Source organism: Triturus cristatus, chromosome 4_1 (genome assembly GCF_964204655.1).
Source record: "Triturus cristatus chromosome 4_1, aTriCri1.1, whole genome shotgun sequence".
Lineage (NCBI taxonomy): Eukaryota > Metazoa > Chordata > Amphibia > Caudata > Salamandridae > Triturus > Triturus cristatus.
This window is the reverse complement of record NC_140585.1, coordinates 139,799,217-139,812,643: the sequence shown is the minus strand read 5'-3', so window position 1 is coordinate 139,812,643 and position 13,427 is coordinate 139,799,217. Positions and strand designations below refer to the sequence as shown.

At 38.6% G+C, this 13,427-nt stretch overlaps 11 non-coding genes across 11 annotated transcripts; all 11 read left to right on the top strand.

Moving 5' to 3' along the window:
• The first annotated feature begins 982 nt into the window (after positions 1-982).
• On the top strand, positions 983-1,054 carry TRNAC-GCA (transfer RNA cysteine (anticodon GCA)). The gene has a single exon. It is a non-coding gene; the product is annotated as a tRNA-Cys (tRNA).
• Positions 1,055-2,051: 997 nt separating this feature from the next.
• On the top strand, positions 2,052-2,123 carry TRNAC-GCA (transfer RNA cysteine (anticodon GCA)). The gene has a single exon. It is a non-coding gene; the product is annotated as a tRNA-Cys (tRNA).
• Positions 2,124-3,131: 1,008 nt separating this feature from the next.
• Positions 3,132-3,203, top strand: TRNAC-GCA (transfer RNA cysteine (anticodon GCA)). The gene has a single exon. It is a non-coding gene; the product is annotated as a tRNA-Cys (tRNA).
• Positions 3,204-4,199: 996 nt separating this feature from the next.
• Positions 4,200-4,271, top strand: TRNAC-GCA (transfer RNA cysteine (anticodon GCA)). Its single transcript has one exon. It is a non-coding gene; the product is annotated as a tRNA-Cys (tRNA).
• A 1,007-nt stretch (positions 4,272-5,278) lies between these two features.
• On the top strand, positions 5,279-5,350 carry TRNAC-GCA (transfer RNA cysteine (anticodon GCA)). The gene has a single exon. It is a non-coding gene; the product is annotated as a tRNA-Cys (tRNA).
• A 996-nt stretch (positions 5,351-6,346) lies between these two features.
• Positions 6,347-6,418, top strand: TRNAC-GCA (transfer RNA cysteine (anticodon GCA)). The gene has a single exon. It is a non-coding gene; the product is annotated as a tRNA-Cys (tRNA).
• Positions 6,419-7,426: 1,008 nt separating this feature from the next.
• Positions 7,427-7,498, top strand: TRNAC-GCA (transfer RNA cysteine (anticodon GCA)). Its single transcript has one exon. It is a non-coding gene; the product is annotated as a tRNA-Cys (tRNA).
• A 997-nt stretch (positions 7,499-8,495) lies between these two features.
• Positions 8,496-8,567, top strand: TRNAC-GCA (transfer RNA cysteine (anticodon GCA)). The gene has a single exon. It is a non-coding gene; the product is annotated as a tRNA-Cys (tRNA).
• A 2,077-nt stretch (positions 8,568-10,644) lies between these two features.
• On the top strand, positions 10,645-10,716 carry TRNAC-GCA (transfer RNA cysteine (anticodon GCA)). Its single transcript has one exon. It is a non-coding gene; the product is annotated as a tRNA-Cys (tRNA).
• Positions 10,717-11,724: 1,008 nt separating this feature from the next.
• Positions 11,725-11,796, top strand: TRNAC-GCA (transfer RNA cysteine (anticodon GCA)). Its single transcript has one exon. It is a non-coding gene; the product is annotated as a tRNA-Cys (tRNA).
• Positions 11,797-12,793: 997 nt separating this feature from the next.
• Positions 12,794-12,865, top strand: TRNAC-GCA (transfer RNA cysteine (anticodon GCA)). The gene has a single exon. It is a non-coding gene; the product is annotated as a tRNA-Cys (tRNA).
• The last annotated feature ends 562 nt before the right edge of the window (positions 12,866-13,427 follow it).

The following is a 13,427-nucleotide window of genomic DNA, read 5'->3' as shown; positions in this document are numbered from 1 at the left end:
AGCTCGGACTTTTCATAAAACCCCTTTGGATCATCATTGACAGAGTCAGTGTTCGCTTGGATCTTACACTTTAATAGCATTACAATGTCACTGCTCAAAACCTGAGAGTAAATGCATTTTTATACAGGGCTCGGTATTTCGTATGGGAAATGTCTGAAAAAGCATTGATTTATTTTGGAATCTGGCTCTTCCTTTCACAGCACCAAACAAAGGGAATGGACTATGAAAGCAATTGACAACTTTGTTTTACAGTTTGGTGCTTCCTTCGATCGCACTACAGAAATTGCATAGAAAAGTGGGCAGAAATGCAGTCAATCTATTCCTCATTTAACCTGTGTCCTCAGTCTTACATGTATTCCACCTCTTCTCTGTGCATACAAAGTATGTGTTTGTTTGAAGCACTTCATTTTTGTGCAATGCATAATCTATTTACTTTCTACTAAAAAACGCTGCCCACGTACAAGATGTATGAACCCTAGTTGCAGGTGCAAGCAGGCTGGTCTGAGAAACCAGGCCATTTGCGAACACAAAATTGCTTTTTCTGATGTATTAAATCGAAGGTACATGAAATGGGAGTTTGGTTGTACCTTCAAATACCAAATTGTAGTGGTATGTAGAAATGTTTTTTCACCGTAATTTGGCCCAAAACAATCATACTTCACCACCATATCAGTGATTGTGGTAATCATTCCACAAAGATAAGTAGTCTCGTAAAAACCTGTTCCTCTTTGAGAATGTTTCAAAACAAACATTTTAATTAGGGATATTGGTCCTATGGACCACTGCCTATTCAAATAAAATAACAATTAAACATATACATTTTGTTTTTTAAATGATCCTGTTTTCCTTTAATTAATAATATTAAGAACTACTTCTCCTTTTCCACAGTTTCAAGCTCGTACTTTGTGGCCCAACTGAGCTTGAGCCTCTCACTCTTTCATGATGTACTGTTATATTGTCATTCTGACCTTTGAAAACAGTTGGGGATATAGCTCAGTGGTAGAGCATTTGACTGCAGATCAAGAGGTCCCTGGTTCAAATCCAGGTGTCCCCTAAACCTATTTTGGTTCTGGTGTTTGTAGCTAGGATCTTTCATAAAGTCCCTTTGGATCACCATTGACAGAGTCAGTGTTCAGTTGGATCTTATACTTTATTAGCATTACAGTGTCACTGCTCAAAACCTGGGAATAAATGCATTTTTACACAGGGCGTGGGAACTTTCTGAAACATCATTGATTTATTTTGGAATCCGGCTCTTCCTTTCACAGCTTCAAACAAAGAGAATGACTATGAAAACAATTGAAAACTTTGTTATACAGTTTGGTGCTTCCTTGTAGCGCACTAAAGAAATGGCATAGTATACTCGGCAGCGCTGCAGTCAATCTATTTCTCATTTAACATGTGTCCTCAGTCTTACATATATTCCTCCTCTCCTCTGTGCATACAAAATATGTGTTTGTTTAAAGCACTTCATTCTTGTGCAACGTAGAAACTATTTAATTTCTCCTTAAAACCTCTGCCTTCGTGCAAAATGTATGAACCCTCGTTGCAGATGAAAAAAGCCTGGCTCGAAGACTCAGGCCATTTTCGAACACAAAATGGCCTTTTCTGATATATTAAATTGATGGTACTTGAAAGGGACGTTTGGGTGTACCTTCCAAATACCAAATTGCAGTGGTATGTAGAAATGTTTTTCGTCCATCATTTGGCCCAAAACAATCATACTTCACCACCATCTCGGTGATTGTGGTAACCAATCCGCGAAAGGATAAGGCGTCCCGTAAAAACCTCTTCCCCTTTGAGAATGTATCAAAACAAGCATTTTATGTACAGGCATTGGTCCTATGGACCACTGCCTGTTCAAATAAAATAACAATGAAACATATAAATATTTTTTTTAAACGATCCCGTTTTCCTTCAATAAATAATATTAAGAACTACTTCTCCTGTTCCACAGTTTCAAGCTTGTACTTTCCGGCCCAACTGAGCATGATGCTCACACTCTTTCATGAGGTACTGATATATTTTCATTCCGACTCTCACAAACAGGTGGGGATATAGCTCAGTGGTAGAGCATTTGACTGCAGATCAAGAGGTCCCTGGTTCAAATCCAGGTGTCCCCTTGGCCTGTTTTGGTTCTTGTGTTTGAAGCTGGGACTTTTCATAAAACCCCTTTGGATCATCATTGACAGAGTCAGTGTTCGCTTGGATCTTACACTTTAACAGCATTACAATGTCACTGCTCAAAACCTGAGAGTAAATGCATTTTTATACAGGGCTCGGTATTCCGTATGGGAAATGTCTGAAAAAGCATTGATTTATTTTGGAATCTGGCTCTTCCTTTCACAGCACCAAACAAAGGGAATGGACTATGAAAGCAATTGGCAACTTTGTTTTACAGTTTAGTGCTTCCTTCAATCGCACTACAGAAATTGCATAGAAAAGTGGGCAGCAATGCAGTCAATCTATTCCTCATTTAACCTGTGTCCTCAGTCTTACATGTATTCCACCTCTTCTCTGTGCATACAAAGTATGTGTTTGTTTGAAGCACTTCATTTTTGTGCAATGCATAATCTATTTACTTTCTACTAAAATACGCTGCCCACGTACAAGATGTACGAACCCTAGTTGCAGGTGCAAGCAGGCTGGTCTGAGAAACCAGGCCATTTGCGAACACAAAATAGCTTTTTCTGATGTATTAAATCGAAGGTACATGAAAGGGGTGTTTGGTTGTACCTTCAAATACCAAATTGTAGTGGTATGCAGAAATGTTTTTTCACCGTAATTTGGCCCAAAACAATCATACTTCACCACCATATCAGTGATTGTGGTAATCAATCCACAAAGATAAGTAGTCTCGTAAAAACCTCTTCCCCTTTGAGAATGTTTCAAAACAAACATTTTAATTACAGATATTGGTCCTATGGACCACTGCCTATTCAAATAAAATAACAATTAAACATATACATTTTGTTTTTTAAATGATCCTGTTTTCCTTTAATTAATAATATTAAGAACTACTTCTCCTTTTCCACAGTTTCAAGCTCGTACTTTGTGGCCCAACTGAGCTTGAGCCTCTCACTCTTTCATAATGTACTGATATATTGTTATTCTGATCTTTGAAAACAGTTGGGGATATAGCTCAGTGGTAGAGCATTTGACTGCAGATCAAGAGGTCCCTGGTTCAAATCCGGGTGTCCCCTAAACTTATTTTGGTTTTGGTGTTTGTAGCTGGGATCTTTCATAAAGTCCCTATGGATCACCATTGACAGAGTCAGTGTTCAGTTGGATCTTATACTTTATTAGCATTACAGTGTCACTGCTCAAAACCTGGGAATAAATGCATTTTTACACAGGGCGTGGGAACTTTCTGAAACATCATTGATTTATTTTGGAATCCGGCTCTTCCTTTCACAGCTTCAAGCAAAGAGAATCACTATGAAAACAATTGAAAACTTTGTTATACAGTTTGGTGCTTCCTTGTAGCGCACTAAAGAAATGGCATAGTATACTCTGCAGCGCTGCAGTCAATCTATTTCTCATTTAACTTGTGTCCTCAGTCTTACATATATTCCTCCTCCCCTCTGTGCATACAAAATATGTGTTTGTTTAAATCATTCATTCTTGTGCAACGTAGAAACTATTTAATTTCTCCTTAAAACCTCTGCCTACGTGCAAAAGGTATGAACCCTCGTTGCAGATGAAAAAAGGCTGGCTCGAAGACTCAGGCCATTTTCGAACACAAAATGGCCTTTTCTGATATATTAAATTGATGGTACTTGAAAGGGACGTTTGGGTGTACCTTCCAAATACCAAATTGCAGTGGTATGTAGAAATGTTTTTGGTCCATCATTTGGCCCAAAACAATCATACTTCACCACCATCTCGGTGATTGTGGTAACCAATCCGCGAAAGGATAAGGCGTCCCGTAAAAACCTCTTCCCCTTTGAGAATGTTTCAAAACAAGCATTTTATGTACAGGCATTGGTCCTATGGACCACTGCCTGTTCAAATAAAATAACAATGAAACATATAAATATTTTTTTTAAACGATCCCGTTTTCCTTCAATAAATAATATTAAGAACTACTTCTCCTGTTCCACAGTTTCAAGCTTGTACTTTCCGGCCCAACTGAGCATGATGCTCACACTCTTTCATGAGGTACTGATATATTTTCATTCCGACTCTCACACACAGGTGGGGATATAGCTCAGTGGTAGAGCATTTGACTGCAGATCAAGAGGTCCCTGGTTCAAATCCAGGTGTCCCCTTGGCCTGTTTTGGTTCTTGTGTTTGTAGCTGGGACTTTTCATAAAACCCCTTTGGATCATCATTGACAGAGTCAGTGTTCGCTTGGATCTTACACTTTAACAGCATTACAATGTCACTGCTCAAAACCTGAGAGTAAATGCATTTTTATACAGGGCTCGGTATTCCGTATGGGAAATGTCTGAAAAAGCATTGATTTATTTTGGAATCTGGCTCTTCCTTTCACAGCACCAAACAAAGGGAATGGACTATGAAAGCAATTGGCAACTTTGTTTTACAGTTTAGTGCTTCCTTCAATCGCACTACAGAAATTGCATAGAAAAGTGGGCAGCAATGCAGTCAATCTATTCCTCATTTAACCTGTGTCCTCGGTCTTACATGTATTCCACCTCTTCTCTGTGCATACAAAGTATGTGTTTGTTTGAAGCACTTCATTTTTGTGCAATGCATAATCTATTTACTTTCTACTAAAATACGCTGCCCATGTACAAGATGTACAAACCCTATTTGCAGGTGCAAGCAGGCTGGTCTGAGAAACCAGGCCATTTGCGAACACAAAATAGCTTTTTCTGATGTATTAAATCGAAGGTACATGAAAGGGGTGTTTGGTTGTACCTTCAAATACCAAATTGTAGTGGTATGCAGAAATGTTTTTTCACCGTAATGTGGCCCAAAACAATCATACTTCACCACCATATCAGTGATTGTGGTAATCAATCCACAAAGATAAGTAGTCTCGTAAAAACCTCTTCACCTTTGAGAATGTTTCAAAACAAACATTTAATTACAGATATTGGTCCTATGGACCACTGCCTATTCAAATAAAATAACAATTAAACATATACATTTTGTTTTTTAAATGATCCTGTTTTCCTTTAATTAATAATATTAAGAACTACTTCTCCTTTTCCACAGTTTCAAGCTCGTACTTTGTGGCCCAACTGAGCTTGAGCCTCTCACTCTTTCATGATATTCTGATATATTGTTATTCTGATCTTTGAAAACAGTTGGGGATATAGCTCAGTGGTAGAGCATTTGACTGCAGATCAAGAGGTCCCTGGTTCAAATCCGGGTGTCCCCTAAACCTATTTTGGTTTTGGTGTTTGTAGCTGGGATCTTTCATAAAGTCCCTATGGATCACCATTGACAGAGTCAGTGTTCAGTTGGATCTTATACTTTATTAGCATTACAGTGTCACTGCTCAAAACCTGGGAATAAATGCATTTTTACACAGGGCGTGGGAACTTTCTGAAACATCATTGATTTATTTTGGAATCCGGCTCTTCCTTTCACAGCTTCAAGCAAAGAGAATCACTATGAAAACAATTGAAAACTTTGTTATACAGTTTGGTGCTTCCTTGTAGCGCACTAAAGAAATGGCATAGTATACTCGGCAGCGCCGCAGTCAATCTATTTCTCATTTAACTTGTGTCCTCAGTCTTACATATATTCCTCCTCTCCTCTGTGCATACAAAATATGTGTTTGTTTAAAGCATTCATTCTTGTGCAACGTAGAAACTATTTAATTTCTCCTTAAAACCTCTGCCTACGTGCAAAATGTATGAACCCTCGTTGCAGATGAAAAAAGGCTGGCTCGAAGACTCAGGCCATTTTCGAACACAAAATGGCCTTTTCTGATATATTAAATTGATGGTACTTGAAAGGGACGTTTGGGTGTACCTTCCAAATACCAAATTGCAGTGGTATGTAGAAATGTTTTTCGTCCATCATTTGGCCCAAAACAATCATACTTCACCACCATCTCGGTGATTGTGGTAACCAATCCGCGAAAGGATAAGGCGTCCCGTAAAAACCTCTTCCCCTTTGAGAATGTTTCAAAACAAGCATTTTATGTACAGGCATTGGTCCTATGGACCACTGCCTGTTCAAATAAAATAACAATGAAACATGTAAATATTTTTTTTAAACAATCCCGTTTTCATTCAATAAATAATATTAAGAACTACTTCTCCTGTTCCACAGTTTCAAGCTTGTACTTTCCGGCCCAACTGAGCATGATGCTCACACTCTTTCATGAGGTACTGATATATTTTCATTCCGACTCTCACAAACAGGTGGGGATATAGCTCAGTGGTAGAGCATTTGACTGCAGATCAAGAGGTCCCTGGTTCAAATCCAGGTGTCCCCTTGGCCTGTTTTGGTTCTTGTGTTTGTAGCTGGGACTTTTCATAAAACCCCTTTGGATCATCATTGACAGAGTCAGTGTTCGCTTGGATCTTACACTTTAACAGCATTACAATGTCAACGCTCAAAACCTGAGAGTAAATGCATTTTTATACAGGGCTCGGTATTCTGTATGGGAAATGTCTGAAAAAGCATTGATTTATTTTGGAATCTGGCTCTTCCTTTCACAGCACCAAACAAAGGGAATGGACTATGAAAGCAATTGGCAACTTTGTTTTACAGTTTAGTGCTTCCTTCAATCGCACTACAGAAATTGCATAGAAAAGTGGGCAGCAATGCAGTCAATCTATTCCTCATTTAACCTGTGTCCTCAGTCTTACATGTATTCCACCTCTTCTCTGTGCATACAAAGTATGTGTTTGTTTGAAGCACTTCATTTTTGTGCAATGCATAATCTATTTACTTTCTACTAAAATACGCTGCCCACGTACAAGATGTATGAACCCTAGTTGCAGGTGCAAGCAGGCTGGTCTGAGAAACCAGGCCATTTGCGAACACAAAATTGCTTTTTCTGATGTATTAAATCGAAGGTACATGAAATGGGTGTTTGGTTGTACCTTCAAATACCAAATTGTAGTGGTATGTAGAAATGTTTTTTCACCGTAATTTGGCCCAAAACAATCATACTTCACCACCATATCAGTGATTGTGGTAATCATTCCACAAAGATAAGTAGTCTCGTAAAAACCTGTTCCTCTTTGAGAATGTTTCAAAACAAACATTTTAATTACAGATATTGGTCCTATGGACCACTGCCTATTCAAATAAAATAACAATTAAACATATACATTTTGTTTTTTAAATGATCCTGTTTTCCTTTAATTAATAATATTAAGAACTACTTCTCCTTTTCCACAGTTTCAAGCTCGTACTTTGTGGCCCAACTGAGCTTGAGCCTCTCACTCTTTCATGATGTACTGTTATATTGTCATTCTGATCTTTGAAAACAGTTGGGGATATAGCTCAGTGGTAGAGCATTTGACTGCAGATCAAGAGGTCCCTGGTTCAAATCCGGGTGTCCCCTAAACCTATTTTGGTTCTGGTGTTTGTAGCTAGGATCTTTCATAAAGTCCCTTTGGATCACCATTGACAGAGTCAGTGTTCAGTTGGATCTTATACTTTATTAGCATTACAGTGTCACTGCTCAAAACCTAGGAATAAATGCATTTTTACACAGGGCGTGGGAACTTTCTGAAACATCATTGATTTATTTTGGAATCCGGCTCTTCCTTTCACAGCTTCAAACAAAGAGAATGACTATGAAAACAATTGAAAACTTTGTTATACAGTTTGGTGCTTCCTTGTAGCGCACTAAAGAAATGGCATAGTATACTCGGCAGCGCTGCAGTCAATGTATTTCTCATTTAACATGTCTCCTCAGTCTTACATATATTCCTCCTCTCCTCTGTGCATACAAAATATGTGTTTGTTTAAAGCACTTCATTCTTGTGCAACGTAGAAACTATTTAATTTCTCCTTAAAACCTCTGCCTTCGTGCAAAATGTATGAACCCTCGTTGCAGATGAAAAAAGGCTGGCTCGAAGACTCAGGCCATTTTCGAACACAAAATGGCCTTTTCTGATATATTAAATTGATGGTACTTGAAAGGGACGTTTGGGTGTACCTTCCAAATACCAAATTGCAGTGGTATGTAGAAATGTTTTTCGTCCATCATTTGGCCCAAAACAATCATACTTCACCACCATCTCGGTGATTGTGGTAACCAATCCGCGAAAGGATAAGGCGTCCCGTAAAAACCTCTTCCCCTTTGAGAATGTTTCAAAACAAGCATTTTATGTACAGGCATTGGTCCTATGGACCACTGCCTGTTCAAATAAAATAACAATGAAACATATAAATATTTTTTTTAAACGATCCCGTTTTCCTTCAATAAATAATATTAAGAACTACTTCTCCTGTTCCACAGTTTCAAGCTTGTACTTTCCGGCCCAACTGAGCATGATGCTCACACTCTTTCATGAGGTACTGATATATTTTCATTCCGACTCTCACAAACAGGTGGGGATATAGCTCAGTGGTAGAGCATTTGACTGCAGATCAAGAGGTCCCTGGTTCAAATCCAGGTGTCCCCTTGGCCTGTTTTGGTTCTTGTGTTTGTAGCTGGGACTTTTCATAAAACCCCTTTGGATCATCATTGACAGAGTCAGTGTTCGCTTGGATCTTACACTTTAACAGCATTACAATGTCACTGCTCAAAACCTGAGAGTAAATGCATTTTTATACAGGGCTCGGTATTCCGTATGGGAAATGTCTGAAAAAGCATTGATTTATTTTGGAATCTGGCTCTTCCTTTCACAGCACCAAACAAAGGGAATGGACTATGAAAGCAATTGGCAACTTTGTTTTACAGTTTAGTGCTTCCTTCAATCGCACTACAGAAATTGCATAGAAAAGTGGGCAGCAATGCAGTCAATCTATTCCTCATTTAACCTGTGTCCTCAGTCTTACATGTATTCCACCTCTTCTCTGTGCATACAAAGTATGTGTTTGTTTGAAGCACTTCATTTTTGTGCAATGCATAATCTATTTACTTTCTACTAAAATACGCTGCCCACGTACAAGATGTACGAACCCTATTTGCAGGTGCAAGCAGGCTGGTCTGAGAAACCAGGCCATTTGCAAACACAAAATAGCTTTTTCTGATGTATTAAATCGAAGGTACATGAAAGGGGTGTTTGGTTGTACCTTCAAATACCAAATTGTAGTGGTATGCAGAAATGTTTTTTCACCGTAATTTGGCCCAAAACAATCATACTTCACCACCATATCAGTGATTGTGGTAATCAATCCACAAAGATAAGTAGTCTCGTAAAAACCTCTTCCCCTTTGAGAATGTTTCAAAACAAACATTTTAATTACAGATATTGGTCCTATGGACCACTGCCTATTCAAATAAAATAACAATTAAACATATACATTTTGTTTTTTAAATGATCCTGTTTTCCTTTAATTAATAATATTAAGAACTTATTCTCCTTTTCCACAGTTTCAAGCTCGTACTTTGTGGCCCAACTGAGCTTGAGCCTCTCACTCTTTCATGATGTACTGATATATTGTCATTCTGATCTTTGAAAACAGTTGGGGATATAGCTCAGTGGTAGAGCATTTGACTGCAGATCAAGAGGTCCGTGGTTCAAATCCGGGTGTCCCCTAAACCTATTTTGGTTTTGGTGTTTGTAGCTGGGATCTTTCATAAAGTCCCTATGGATCACCATTGACAGAGTCAGTGTTCAGTTGGATCTTATACTTTATTAGCATTACAGTGTCACTTCTCAAAACCTGGGAATAAATGCATTTTTACACAGGGCGTGGGAACTTTCTGAAACATCATTGATTTATTTTGGAATCCGGCTCTTCCTTTCACAGCTTCAAGCAAAGAGAATCACTATGAAAACAATTGAAAACTTTGTTATACAGTTTGGTGCTTCCTTGTAGCGCACTAAAGAAATGGCATAGTATACTCGGCAGCGCTGCAGTCAATCTATTTCTCATTTAACCTGTGTCCTCAGTCTTACATATATTCCTCCTCTCCTCTGTGCATACAAAATATGTGTTTGTTTAAAGCACTTCATTCTTGTGCAACGTAGAAACTATTTAATTTCTCCTTAAAACCTCTGCCTACGTGCAAAATGTATGAACCCTCGTTGCAGATGAAAAAAGGCTGGCTCGAAGACTCAGGCCATTTTCGAACACAAAATGGCCTTTTCTGATATATTAAATTGATGGTACTTGAAAGGGACGTTTGGGTGTACCTTCCAAATACCAAATTGCAGTGGTATGTAGAAATGTTTTTCGTCCATCATTTGGCCCAAAACAATCCTACTTCACCACCATCTCGGTGATTGTGGTAACCAATCCGCGAAAGGATAAGGCGTCCCGTAAAAACCTCTTCCCCTTTGAGAATGTTTCAAAACAAGCATTTTATGTACAGGCATTGGTCCTATGGACCACTGCCTGTTCAAATAAAATAACAATGAAACATATAAATATTTTTTTTAAACGATCCCGTTTTCCTTCAATAAATAATATTAAGAACTACTTCTCCTGTTCCACAGTTTCAAGCTTGTACTTTCCGGCCCAACTGAGCATGATGCTCACACTCTTTCATGAGGTACTGATATATTTTCATTCCGACTCTCACAAACAGGTGGGGATATAGCTCAGTGGTAGAGCATTTGACTGCAGATCAAGAGGTCCCTGGTTCAAATCCAGGTGTCCCCTTGGCCTGTTTTGGTTCTTGTGTTTGTAGCTGGGACTTTTCATAAAACCCCTTTGGATCATCATTGACAGAGTCAGTGTTCGCTTGGATCTTACACTTTAACAGCATTACAATGTCACTGCTCAAAACCTGAGAGTAAATGCATTTTTATACAGGGCTCGGTATTCCGTATGGGAAATGTCTGAAAAAGCATTGATTTATTTTGGAATCTGGCTCTTCCTTTCACAGCACCAAACAAAGGGAATGGACTATGAAAGCAATTGGCAACTTTGTTTTACAGTTTAGTGCTTCCTTCAATCGCACTACAGAAATTGCATAGAAAAGTGGGCAGCAATGCAGTCAATCTATTCCTCATTTAACCTGTGTCCTCAGTCTTACATGTATTCCACCTCTTCTCTGTGCATACAAAGTATGTGTTTGTTTGAAGCACTTCATTTTTGTGCAATGCATAATCTATTTACTTTCTACTAAAATACGCTGCCCACGTACAAGATGTACGAACCCTATTTGCAGGTGCAAGCAGGCTGGTCTGAGAAACCAGGCCATTTGCGAACACAAAATAGCTTTTTCTGATGTATTAAATCGAAGGTACATGAAAGGGGTGTTTGGTTGTACCTTCAAATACCAAATTGTAGTGGTATGCAGAAATGTTTTTTCACCGTAATTTGGCCCAAAACAATCATACTTCACCACCATATCAGTGATTGTGGTAATCAATCCACAAAGATAAGTAGTCTCGTAAAAACCTCTTCCCCTTTGAGAATGTTTCAAAACAAACATTTTAATTAGAGATATTGGTCCTATGGACCACTGCCTATTCAAATAAAATAACAATTAAACATATACATTTTGTTTTTTAAATGATCCTGTTTTCCTTTAATTAATAATATTAAGAACTACTTCTCCTTTTCCACAGTTTCAAGCTCGTACTTTGTGGCCCAACTGAGCTTGAGCCTCTCACTCTTTCATGATGTACTGATATATTGTCATTCTGATCTTTGAAAACAGTTGGGGATATAGCTCAGTGGTAGAGCATTTGACTGCAGATCAAGAGGTCCCTGGTTCAAATCCGGGTGTCCCCTAAACCTATTTTGGTTTTGGTGTTTGTAGCTGGGATCTTTCATAAAGTCCCTATGGATCACCATTGACAGAGTCAGTGTTCAGTTGGATCTTATACTTTATTAGCATTACAGTGTCACTGCTCAAAACCTGGGAATAAATGCATTTTTACACAGGGCGTGGGAACTTTCTGAAACATCATTGATTTATTTTGGAATCCGGCTCTTCCTTTCACAGCTTCAAGCAAAGAGAATCACTATGAAAACAATTGAAAACTTTGTTATACAGTTTGGTGCTTCCTTGTAGCGCACTAAAGAAATGGCATAGTATACTCGGCAGCGCTGCAGTCAATCTATTTCTCATTTAACCTGTGTCCTCAGTCTTACATATATTCCTCCTCTCCTCTGTGCATACAAAATATGTGTTTGTTTAAAGCACTTCATTCTTGTGCAACGTAGAAACTATTTAATTTCTCCTTAAAACCTCTGCCTACGTGCAAAATGTATGAACCCTCGTTGCAGATGAAAAAAGGCTGGCTCGAAGACTCAGGCCATTTTCGAACACAAAATGGCCTTTTCTGATATATTAAATTGATGGTACTTGAAAGGGACGTTTGGGTGTACCTTCCAAATACCAAATTGCAGTGGTATGTAGAAATGTTTTTCGTCCATCATTTGGCCCAAAACAATCCTACTTCACCACCATCTCGGTGATTGTGGTAACCAATCCGCGAAAGGATAAGGCGTCCCGTAAAAACCTCTTCCCCTTTGAGAATGTTTCAAAACAAGCATTTTATGTACAGGCATTGGTCCTATGGACCACTGCCTGTTCAAATAAAATAACAATGAAACATATAAATATTTTTTTTAAACGATCCCGTTTTCCTTCAATAAATAATATTAAGAACTACTTCTCCTGTTCCACAGTTTCAAGCTTGTACTTTCCGGCCCAACTGAGCATGATGCTCACACTCTTTCATGAGGTACTGATATATTTTCATTCCGACTCTCACAAACAGGTGGGGATATAGCTCAGTGGTAGAGCATTTGACTGCAGATCAAGAGGTCCCTGGTTCAAATCCAGGTGTCCCCTTGGCCTGTTTTGGTTCTTGTGTTTGTAGCTGGGACTTTTCATAAAACCCCTTTGGATCATCATTGACAGAGTCAGTGTTCGCTTGGATCTTACACTTTAACAGCATTACAATGTCACTGCTCAAAACCTGAGAGTAAATGCATTTTTATACAGGGCTCGGTATTCCGTATGGGAAATGTCTGAAAAAGCATTGATTTATTTTGGAATCTGGCTCTTCCTTTCACAGCACTAAACAAAGGGAATGGACTATGAAAGCAATTGGCAACTTTGTTTTACAGTTTAGTGCTTCCTTCAATCGCACTACAGAAATTGCATAGAAAAGTGGGCAGCAATGCAGTCAATCTATTCCTCATTTAACCTGTGTCCTCAGTCTTACATGTATTCCACCTCTTCTCTGTGCATACAAAGTATGTGTTTGTTTGAAGCACTTCATTTTTGTGCAATGCATAATCTATTTACTTTCTACTAAAATACGCTGCCCACGTACAAGATGTATGAACCCTAGTTGCAGTTACAAGCAGGCTGGTCTGAGAAACCAGGCCATTTGCGAATACAAAATTGC